Below are 12884 nucleotides of genomic sequence, written 5' to 3' on the forward strand. Positions count from 1 at the left end.
AATAGATTGAAATTGTTAAATTGCTTAAATAAATTAATTAGACTGAGATGGCTTAATGTCCTAGAAGCCTTTATAAGCAAATCAAAACCCGGGTTGCCTGAGTGGCTCAGTAAGTTGAGTGTCCGACACTTGAATTTGGCTCAGGTCATGATCCCAAGTCATGAGATCGAGCCCTGCTACAGCCCCATAGCTGGCTCCATGATGAGCGTGGAGCCTGCTTAAGATTTCTTCTCTCTCTCTCCCTCTCCCTCTCTCTCTCTCTCTCCCCCTCCGCCCTTCTCCTCCTCCACTTTCTCTCTAAAATAAAATATTGATATTTGTATTTATATTTATTTATATTCACAAACCAAGACCTATGCCCCAAGGTTAAGAAAGAGAAAACTGGGGCATCTGGGTGGCTCAGTCATTTAAGCTTTGGACTCTTGGTTTCAGCTCATGTCATGATCTCATGGTGCATAGGTTTCAGCCCCATGGTCCAGGGCCTGCTTTGGATTCTGTCTTCCTCTCCCTCTGCCCCTTTCCCTGCTCATGCGCTTGCACTCTCTCAGTCTCTCAAAAATAAATAAATAAACGTAATAATAAAAAAAGAGAGAAACCTAAAGACAACCAATCACAGACAACTAGGTGTTTTCAAATAAGGCAACTGCTTAAGCAATGGCCAAATAATTTCTTGCCCTGCTTCTGTATCTTCTCTATAAAAGTCTTACCCCTAATGCCCATTGATGGAGTCCTTCTGAGCACTTCTAAGTGCTTTTGGTTTGGGGCTGCCTGATATGAATCATTTTTTGCTCAAATAAATGATTAAAATTTTTAATATGCCTCACTTAATCTTTTAACAAAATTAAACTTAGGTCAGGAGAAAATAAAACCACACCAAGCACAAAGTGAAATTTAAAAGCAAAGCCTAGATGGAGTAAGGATCGTATATAATAATTTGTATATTCCTATAGTTAAAATTTTCATTGAGGTCATGTAGGTAAAGGGGCAAGCTTCTAATGGAATTATTATTTTCATGAAATATAAGATTTTTTCCACAAATTATGTTTAAAGACACTATAGGCCGCAGTTATTAAATCATATAAATGAAGGACATCCTGGAGTCCTTAGACAATACTGTCTAGAATTTCTTTAGAAAATTAGAATAGACAAAGAACAAAGCATTTTTTAGAAATTAACTTCAAGTATTTATTAAAGAAAATTAAATTGATTATTATTTTTACCCTTATGATCAACTAAAAATGAAGACACATTAAGAACTAATGACCGTTCATTATCTTTTTTATCAAATGATAAAAATTGATGAAAACATTTCAATTGGAATGAGAAGTTTTAAATAAACATAATTTCTTAAAATACTGACCATAAAGTAAAATGAGATTTATATCATACTGATATGAGTTAATATGTATATTTAAAAATCCTGTTAAAAAGCTCTTTAATAGAGGAGCACCTTGGTGGCTCAGTCGGGTCAGCATGTGACTCTTGATTTCAGCTCCAGTCATGATCTCAGGTTCGTGAGATCAAGCCCACATCGGGCGGCATGGATCTCTCTCTCCCTCTCTCTTTATGCTCCTCCCCCACTCATGCCTTCTCTCTCTCCCTTTCTCTCTTAAGATAAACTTAAAAAAACCTCTCTAATAGATAGATATGCATAAATATGAATTTTTATTGAGAATTCTCAAATTATAGGTCTGGTGCTAAGCAATTTATGTGATTCAGTTGATAACTCTAAGATGGACTTCTCCAATCCAACTTCTATGAGAATGAAGAGTATCATACATGTATGGTTATCTTTGCTGGTACAACACTACTCATCACATGTTGGAGAAAAGAATGCTATTTTTAAGTGTGTGGTAACATGGGTGTTTTAAGTGGCTTAGGGTTTTAAGCATTACTTTTGCAGTAACTATGGAATTGTGCATTTCAATTTTTATTTTTTCAAAACAAGAACCTGAATAATTTGAAATTTTCAGCATATGGATCTTTTCTAGGTAATTTTTAAAAATGCCTTTTTTGCTGCTTTTGGCTATCTGGGCCTCCTCAGATCTAGAGGTTTGGCCCATAAGTAATTAGTAGATTCTTTTAAACTTTGGCTAACTTACAAATTTGAAGTACCAAAATCATCTCCTGAACATACCAAATAGATTATAAGGACCTGAAATAAATTAATACCAGATTAAGAAAAATATCAAGCTCCCAAATTCAAAGTGTATGTTGTAAATGCTCTCTTTTCTCGGGTCTTTTAAATTTTTTTTAATGTTTATTTATTTTTGAGAGAGAGGGGGGCTGGGGGGAGAGAGATTGGGGGAGGGGCATAGAGAGAGGGAGACAGAATCTGAAACAGGCTCCAGGCTTTGAGCTGTCAGCACAGAGCCCGCTTGACGTGGGGCTTGAACTCACGAACCATGAGATCATGACCTGAGCTGAAGTCGGACGCTTGACCAACTGAGTCCTTTCTTGCATCTTTTAATAGGTTCTAGTAACATATTAAGAGAATGAAAAGGTAAATCATATCAAGTTTAAATTAGTATATTTGGATAGTTAAAAATGCTACAGACTGGTAAAACCACTGGTTATCTTATTAATCTGATTTTGTTTAAGAAGAGCATTATCTTGGGGCGCCTGGGTGGCTCAGTCGATTAAGGGACCTATTCTTGATTTTAGCTCAGGTCATGATCATACTGTCGTGGGGTTGAGCCCCACCTGGAGCCTTGTGTTGGCTCCTCGCTGGGCATGAAGCCCACTTGGGATTCCCTCTCTCCCCTCCCTCTGCTTTTCCCCCACACGCGTGTGCACAAGGTTCTCTCTCTCCATAAAAGAAATAAAAGGAGAGCATCTCAAATATGGGTGATATTTTATTTCTTGGCTTACAAACAAGTGAGGCTCACATATTAAGCAGTCTTGTAAGTCTGGCATCTTTTTTGCGCACTTAGTAGCTATGCTTTTTATATAAACTAATTTCAGGTTTCATGGGAATGAAGAGCTAGAACTTCTGTTTAGCAAAATGAAAGTTTTTTTTATTAGAGTTAAGCACCAAAGTCATAAAACCAAGGCATTCCTTTCTACTTAATGGGAAGCACCATGTTTCCTTGACTTAATATTAAATGTTCAGATAACTTCACTAATTGTATCTCCAGAAGTAAGTGGTAAAGCTTTTAGAAACGAGCAGAACATAAGCCAAAGAAGTCCAGTCAAGATCTGATCAGAGGGGCACCTTGGTGGCTCAGTCGGTTAAGCATTGGACTCCTGATTTCGGCTCAGGTCATGATGTCACTGTTTTGTGAGATCAAGCCCCACTGTCAGTGTGGAGTCCGCTTGGAATTCTCTCTCTCTCTCTCTCTCTCTTTCAAAATAAATAAATAAACATTAAAAAAAAAAAAGATCAAATCCTAGATCTGAGGCAATATTGGGAGTACTGCTGGGAAGGACATGACTTCACTATTCCCTTTTGGCAACTGGAACTATTTGACAGGACTGTTTCTCCGCATTCAAATGAATATGCTCAAGTGATGTCCCAGTGTAATGTAAGGATGTTTGGTGAATCAAAACCAGAATAATAATTAATTAATGCCATCCCAGAAAGGTAGAAGCAGTCCATTTTAGAATGGATTCAAGTGTCTCAGTGCACTTGAGAGGCTGCACCTTGGTTTTCTGTTCACCACATCTCTCTAGACTTTTTCCAGGGTCTGTTCTCAATACTTTTGAAGTCACGTATGACCTGACTTTACTCTCACACATGTACTGCCTATTACCGGTACTTTAAAATAATTTTGATTTCAGATAAAATTGCCCTCAACCTCCCTGCCAACTTGTGGTTGTGCTGGTTGGTGTTGTGCCATTCTGCAGGTCTGCATATCTTCTGTATGTGTGATGACAGATTCTCTTTAAAAGGGGTGTGGTTGAACCAAGAGTGGGCAGAATTAGCGAAACATGGATTAGTCATATGCTGCCATCTGTAGTCAATTGTGATAAATTTATTCCAGATCCATAATGGGAATTCTCCAGATTATTCCCATATTGGTGGTCTGACTGCAATCATTTTTTTACATCTCTCCAGGAGAAGCAAATGAAAATTCCATGGGATACTTACATTTGGAATCATGTCATGGGCTACAGAAGGAACTTACTGTTCATATTTTGCATGTAATCTTTTCTCTATTATGATGTTAATATGAGTGACAACTCTGTTTTTTGTTTATCAACAACCTTCATTTGTGGGTAATGCAAGGATAATTTTATTCATATTTCCTTTATGAATTAAGAGCATTTTTAATTACCCAAAACACTATGTGTAACTAAAAAAATAGAAGTGATTTGTACATGAATTGAAAACACTTTAATCTGTTCTTTTCCCTATTGTTCCCAAATTCTTTAGCAGTAAGAAAGATATTACAGATATCGTCAGAGAATGCAATATACACATATTACTTTTCAGTACTGAAACTTTGTTATATGAACAGGGAAATCACATTTAAAAACATGATATGTGATAGATGTGTGTGTGTGTGTGTGTGTGTGTGTGTGTGTGTGTATAGCATATTTTAACTTACCAAAGAGAACATATTATCATAGCTTTAGTTTTACAGGTAGGTCTAGTTTTATAGGTGTCATTATTAAGAGCTTTGGTTATTGAAATTTGGTTGAACACAGTGTCCCAGTTCTGTAATGGAGCATGACAGTCTTTCACAAACAAGAAGGTAGATCAAGAGAATGAAAGACAAGCCACATACTAGGAGAAAATATAAGCAAAAATCTATCTGAAAAGATTATATATCTGTATCTATAGACATATATATCTATATAGATATAGATCTATATAGATATAGATCTATAGATATATAGATATCTATATAGATATAGATCTATATAGATATAGATCTATAGATATATAGATATCTATATAGATCTAGATCTATAGATATATAGATATCTATATAGATATAGATCTATATAGATATAGATCTATAGATATATATAGATAGATAGATATAGATCTATATAGATATAGATATATAGATTATATAGATATATAGATATAGATATATAAGATTATATATATCTATATCTATATAGATATACAGATATAGATATATACCTGTTATCCAAGATGTATAAAGAACTCTAAAACTCAACAATAAGAAAACAAACAACCTAGTTAAACAATGGGCCAAAGCCTGTAACAGACACCTTGCCAGAGAAAATATACAGACGGCAAATAAGCTTATAAAAATATGTTCCACATCCTATGTTATCTGAGAAACGCAAATTAAAACAACAATGAGATACCACTACACACTTACTAGAGTGGCCAAATTTTGAAACACTGGCAACACCAAGTGCTGACAAGGATGTGGAGCAATGGGACCTCTCCTGCATTGCTGGAGGGAATGCAAAATGGTACAGCCACTTTGGAAGATGTTTTAGGAGTTTTTACAAAACTAAACATACTCTTATACTATATGATCCAGCAACTGCGCTCCTTCGTATTTACTCAAAGGAGTTAAAAACGTACATCCACACAAAATCTACACACATATGTTTATAGCAACAGGTTAGAAGGAAAGAAGGGGCGATAAGGCCCAGCACAGTGAAACTACTCTGTTTATTGTAACAGTTACAGCTGTCATTATATATTTGTCCAAACCCACCCGAAGTACAACACTGAGAGTAAATCCTAGCGTAAACTTCATGAACTTTGGGTGATAATGATGTATTCATGTAGGTCCTTCAGTTGTGACAAACGCACCACTGTGCTGGAGGATGTGGGTAATGAGGGAGGCTATGAATATGTGGGGGAAGGTGGTATATGGAAAATTTCCCTAGAAAATCTACTCACCAAGAAGAATGTGTTCCCTTAACTTGTCAAGACATCAAGCGTCTGTGTAGCCCTACTGGACATAGTATAAAGTCAATATGAGTTTTCAAAAATAGACTCTGGTTATTTTTCTCTAAACTACATGGTTTTTATATATTTCTATTTTTTATTATATTTCACATTGTATGATATATATTTTATAATTTGAGTTTCAACAACTTCATTTACTTTTCTTTCTTTGTCTCTGTCAGGATGTTAATGTTTTCCTATCTGTCAGGGTCTATGCCAGCTCCTTATTTGCAGAATTTAATCTGCTGTGGCCTAGAAATAAACATATAACCAAAACATTATAGTAGTGTCCAGGTTGCCATCATTCAATTAATAGTTAATAAATAATGAGCATTATATATGTGCAAGGTGCTATGCAAGAAATAGGCCCATATCTTCAAAAAGCTCAAAATCACGTAGAAATGATAAAACACGTCAGAAAGTTCTTTAACATAGGCCAAATGTTCTTCCTCCAGCAGGTTATCACAGTAAGACATAGGTACCTTTAAAAGTTGACAGGAGTGCCTGGGTGGCTCAGTCGGTTGAACTTCTGACTTCGGCTCAGGTCATGATCTCACGGTCCGTGAGTTCAAGCCTCGCATCGGGCTCTGTGCTGACAGCTCAGAGCCTGAAGCCTGCTTCGGATTCTGTGTCTCCCTCTCTCTCTGACCCTTCCCCATTCATGCTCTGTCTCTCTCTGTCTCAAAAATAAATAAACATTAAAAAAATTTTTTTAAATGTTGAATGTGATTGAGAATAGGTAGAAGGTTGAGTGAGAAGGGGTGAAAATACGAACTAGAAGAGCTTTACGTGGACCTAGACACTGATGGTTAAGTTAAATCTGGAAATTAATTCTGTGACATATTTTGAAATTCAATCTATGCTTTAAGTATTACAAAAAAAAATCATATACTTGATGGGATGTGCGCTACAAAATTTGTCTGACATTTAGTTTGAAGGTATCTAGAAGGCACCAAAAGAAGTAAGTATTTGGTGTAATAACTATTTTACCCCACAACCAATAACATACACAACTTCACGCCAAAGACAGAAAAGAAGAAGATAAAGTTCAGATATAATGCATATACCTGAATAAAATAATTATTGCATGTTTTGTTTGATTAAATAGTTCACATATGACAAGGTGGACCTGAAATCCTTGACTGCTTTGAAAATAATTTTGAGTCGATTTCTAATGAACAAACTCCATGTACTGCTTGTCCAAATGTGTGTTTTTTTATTATTTGAAAATGGAAAATGATATGAAAAGAGAAAAATACGTGTGTTTGTGTAGTGTTATTTACTTATAGTTGAATAATTAAAGGTATTCCTTATAATGGCTTCAATTTTAAAGAAAAGGAACATGCTATTATTTGTTATTTTCATTTTAACGTAGGAAAGAAAAGGAAGAAACTAGATCAGCAAAACTAAAAGTAATATTTACATATGCTAAATACATACTTTGGTTAAAATAATCTGAGACACCTTAAAATAGAATCTGTTTTAGAAAACAGCTCATAGTATAGTCAGAATCGGGTCAGGGTTGACTGTTAATTTCACTTGCTTTATTCCCTTCACAAACAATGCATCAATGATCACTATGTTTAACTGAACATATCTGAACCTGATAATGGTGGTTCCTAAAAGATAAATTCCCAGGGTGTGGAGAATAGATCTATTTAGCTATTCAGTCTGAGCTTCTGAAATGTTAACATGTGCATGTGTATATACAAAAATTTTGTACATATGTTGATCAAGCATGGTCAATATGTTTTATTTCAAAAGGTTTATTGCTTAGATTATATTGCAAAAATGTTTTCCCCATATACATAATAAGCATCTCAGAACACATTTAGACAGTCCTATCATTATATTTAAAAACTTATTCTAGAATTGACCCTTCCTATTCCCTTCATTATCATTTACCCAAATTATATTGAAATTCCTTTCTTTAATAGGAGTAGTGAATTGTGGAAGTAGTTTTCTTTCTACAGTTCCAGGTATTTATGCTCGCGAGTAACAGGGAATTAAGTATCACCTTAAGTCAAGGAAGTGCCTTTTAAAGATTGGGGAGTCACTACAGAAGGAAGTCTCACCACGATCAGCACACCCACAGGCCCCTCTCATTTACTTACATTTCAACAGAGTCAGGAAAACTAGAAAGAGGGATCCTATAAAAGAGATGCCTTGCTGACACAGGGTTGGCCAGATATTCTGACACCCCTTTTGCACTGTGACCCTGAGTAAGTCACTTAACCAATGTATGCTGACTTCCCTCCCCTTTGCAAAAGGGATAAAGACAATAATTACCCTGTTAGCTTATTGAAAGAATTAAATAAGTTAAATAACCTAAATGGGTTAGAACATGTCTATTGCAGAGTAAGCATTAAATAGGAGCTATAATAGTCATTTCTTAAGACTCAGAACTTTATGCCCAATTACAAAAAAAATAAAAATCTATTTAGCAATATTTCCCAGCAACATTTCTTTTTCTTTCTCTTTTCTTTCTTTCTTGTTTTAGAAAAGGAGCTTTTTTAAGTTTATTTATTTATTTATTTATTTAGACAGAGAGAGAAAGAAAGGCAGCAGCAGGGGAGGGGTAGAGAGAGCGGGAGAGAGAGAGAATCCCAAGCAGGCTTCACACTATCAGCACAGAGCCCAATGCGGGACTCGAGCTCACGGTTCGTGAGCTCATGATCTGAGTTGAAATCAAGAGGTGGACGCTTAACCAACTGAGCCACCCAGGTGCCCCCTGCCACCGGCAACATTTCTTATGAATTAGGAGTACCAGTGATACAACCATGATTGTATGTTTATGTGATGCTATATTTTACACATACCATTTCATAATCATATCTTTAAAAGTTACGCAGAGCAGGTGCTATGATGCTCACTTACAAATCAGTGAACTGAGGTCAGAGTGATTAACATACTTGCTTAAAGTAATATATCTGGGGTATAAAACCCAGGAACCCAGGTCACCTGATTCCTATCCAAGGGCTAGTTTTTTTTTATTATTATTATTCATTAGGCATGATGTTATTTAAAAAGTAAATATATTAGTTTGTTGTATTTTTTTCTTTCTGTTTCTCCCTTTCTCTCTTATATCTGTCTCACTCCTTCTCTTTGCTCCCATCCTCCCCCACCACCTGTGGGGTAAAAGGAATAGGAGGAGGTATAGAATATAACATTATTTTTCCTGTATAATAATATTTAATATTTTTAGTCTTGTTTAGACCATTAAATGTTGGGGGGGTTGTTGTTACTCTTTTACATTCTTTTTCTTTTCTTTTTTTTTTTTTTTGAGGGTGAAGTATAAAATTCACTTAAAATAAGTAAAAGTAAATAATTTTAAGTTTGGTGATTTCTGATTATGTGGACTGCTTGCTTTATGCGGAGAAGAGCATGAGGAATGTAAGGAACGTCCAGAGTTCTGTTTTGAGATAACTTCTGAAAAAGCAGCCGGTCAAGAATTCAAGTTGAATTATACTGTCATCCAGTTTTATCAACATAATAAACACACCAAAAGACAGCTTTTGGTGATTATTTTCATCAACAAGAGGCCTAATTTTAAAAAGCATTTCTCTTACAGATTTTCGTATATAATCTTGAATCTTTGCAATTAAATTTTATTCTTTTCAAATATAGTTAAATCATTATTGTTAACAACTTCTCCAAAGATCAAATTAAATCTGTAAGAATCACAGGACCACATGTATTATAGAAGAGGACTGTACTAACTTAAATGTCTGTGAAGCTTAGATTTCAAAAAACTCCGTGTGTCATTCTTAAATGGAAACGACATTAAAACCAAAATCTAACCAATATTTGTATATAAACTCAGGCTAAACGTTTTAGTAAGCCACAAATAACAGGTAGGATTCTTAGAGATTTTCAAACAAAACCTCCTTTCTATCATAATTAAATAAAATTTATTTAAAATATGCAGTGTGGTCTGATATTTCATTTTTTAAAATATTCATTAATATGTAATATAGATTCAATTAAGGCAAATCAGAAATCCAGAAAGTCCATAAGAAAACAGATAAATATCCTATTAGACTGAATTGCAAATACTTGAAGAGTAATTACAATTTGGAAGTGATGGAGAATCATTAATCTGGGTTTATTATCAAATTTTTTCTTTACTAAGGGAATAACATATTTTCTGTTCTAACCTACATCAAGCCAGTATAGTTGAAAGAGTCTAGAGCTTAGACAGAAAGAATAGGTTTACACTTGAAAGTTACCATGAAAACTCGTATTTGGACAAAGTGTCATATGTATTAGAAATAAAATTATTATGACAAGCAAAGGAGTTGTAGAGTTTGAGTCATGAAATTAGCATCATTAAGTTTGTTTTTTTAATGGCTGATGATTCAGTTATATTCAGTCATACAATGCAGATGCATTAGATAAGAAAAGTGACTTACAACGCATTGATTACTACAGGTTTCCTTGAGATAGGGAACAGAACAGAAGAGAAAAGAAGGATTCCAAGAAGGATCAAAAGAGTAATATCTAATCATTTGTTTTCATAAGGAGAGTTTTCTGCAGGTTCTAAAACACATAAAATCTTTGTCCTTTGTCCTGGTATAATCTTATAATTCTTTTTCCCTCTGAAAAAGAGTCTACAAATGTGTTTAACCAACCCAAATCCTCCTACCTCTTTATTATTTACTCAGCTTAGGAACACATTTGTGGGCTTTTAATCCTATAATGACAAAATATTTTTATTTAATTAAATTTGGAAGGGAATTACTTTACAGTATTTGAGAAGTAGAGGAGGGATTAGCTTCTCTCATTTGAATGCAAACTCCATGAGGGTAGGGATATTTGTCTGTTTTTTGACAGCTGTATTGCTGGTGATTTGAGGAGTGCAGGCACAAAAGAGATGCTCTAAATATTTGTCAAATTAATGAATATTGAGTTGTTCTGACTTGTATAACCAAGTTAAGTTTCCAAGACAGTTTTTCACCTTGGGAAAAAAAAATGCTGTTTTATATCAAAGTTTAAACTGAATACCTTCATTGGCCTAAGTAATACTCTAAAAAAAATTAACAAATGTGGAGTCAGCTGTATGTATTTATATACATATATACACATATGTATATATATACAAAAATACACATATGTATATATATACATATATACACATACATACACATATATATATTCACTCATCCTCAAAGTAACAATTGTAGCAATGCAAACATATTCCTAGCATCTATACGTGCAAGAGTATAAATGCAAAAATCTTTTATTATTTATACAACATGAAAAATGTCCTTTTACGTACTTATGGCATTCCATGCATTTGCTTTTTTTTAACAGACATAACTTGAGAATAAATTCTCTTTGTAATTATTTGAACTAGACAGTATAAAATCTTACTTCAAAAAATTTGGTTCAACTGTGATTTTGATGAGCATTTCCCAAACTTAAATTTACCAAACACCAGTTACAGTGAGTGGCATTCCTTATCAAAAGCATGAGAAACACTGTGATAAAGTATAACACTGAAGAGCTGAAATGCATTGTGGTATTGTGAATCCTCAAGAGGGAACACGGCACACAGTGTTTAAAAGATATATTTTCATGGGGTATTTCATCAAACTAAGGTTATACTGAGCTTATCGTTTGTGGTAATAAACCAGTAAAACAAATTATTTCACCAAAATATTTACTTCGAATATGACTTTTCCATCATGGTATGTAGATATTTCCAATTTAAACATTTCTTTATAACCACGTATCTGAACACAAGGTGGCAGCCATCATGTGAACTATCCACCCTCAGAAATATGGTAGACCGTAAGAAGGACCGCCACACTACAGCGCTACATTGAGTCTCTAAAAGTTTGAGTATTTATCTACTACAATGTACACTCCACTATGTGTACATTGTAGTTTCTAGCATTTTCCCTGCTTTTCAGCTTACAATGGCCATTTATTCAACTGAAAAGATTTTGTGTGCAGGAATAATTTTTCATTCCTGATATTCTCTTCATATAGAACAATCCAGCCTCTCTCCTCCTCTTAGTCAGCCTTCCCAGTGACCCAATATGATTGATATGTCTGCAAGAAAAACTGTTGTACATAAATCAATCCCCCTTGCTGCCCTATTTTCTTGGGGGGTGATCTTCCTATGAAAAGAGCTATCAGGCAAAAAATGGGGCCTGTCCCACAGGGGACACCTAGCTTTTCCAGTCTGAATAGATGGGTAGTATAATCTGAGGTTACTGTAAAAAAGTCACATACGTGCAGATTATCCTCTTATCTAGTCTTTACCCACAATAAATGTGATATTTTGACCAATCTGCCTCTTACTCCCCATCTTTTGTCTTATCTCACAGTTGGTTTCTGAACCAACTCAAGGGAAGCCAGCCTGTAGGGTGTGTTTGTATCAGATCTTTTAAAGACACTTATCTGTTGACAAAAAATCAACATGCGGAGTTTTGTTTCACTTGCAGTTGGAAATAGATTCGATTTGTGGTTATAAATTAGTCTATTTTCCATGCTCTCTTTATATAATTCTTAGTATTGTTGATTCCTCAATGTGTCACTTGAGGCCACAGAAAGTTTCCTGTGAGTCCGTCTGTGGCAGTACTGAGTGCATAACTGATGCTTCTCTTCATACATGAATATTACTGATAAATCATTAGTAAGCAGATACAATGTGTAGTTGGGCATTTCTTCCAGGCATGTTGTTGGACTTACTTTCTCTTGTCCCATTTCCTTATGGTCAGTGGCATGCAACTTTGAGAATGTTGGCCTGAGCCTGAACTGTAGTCTGGAACACAGGAAGAGAGCAAACCTCACCAGCCCACACAGGGATCAAACCCAGGCTTTGGCTTCATTAGCCCCATGATTCAACCAACTGAGCTAATTAACCACAGATGCACAAGTATTATCAACTGCTGATCCCACTTCTTGAAGAATTATGGGTTGACAAATTGTATCAAAATGTCTGTAGGATAAACTTGGATGTGTTGTCTGAAATACATGTGCAGAAGTAAAA

This window comes from Panthera leo, chromosome C2 (assembly GCF_018350215.1).
Source record: "Panthera leo isolate Ple1 chromosome C2, P.leo_Ple1_pat1.1, whole genome shotgun sequence".
Lineage (NCBI taxonomy): Eukaryota > Metazoa > Chordata > Mammalia > Carnivora > Felidae > Panthera > Panthera leo.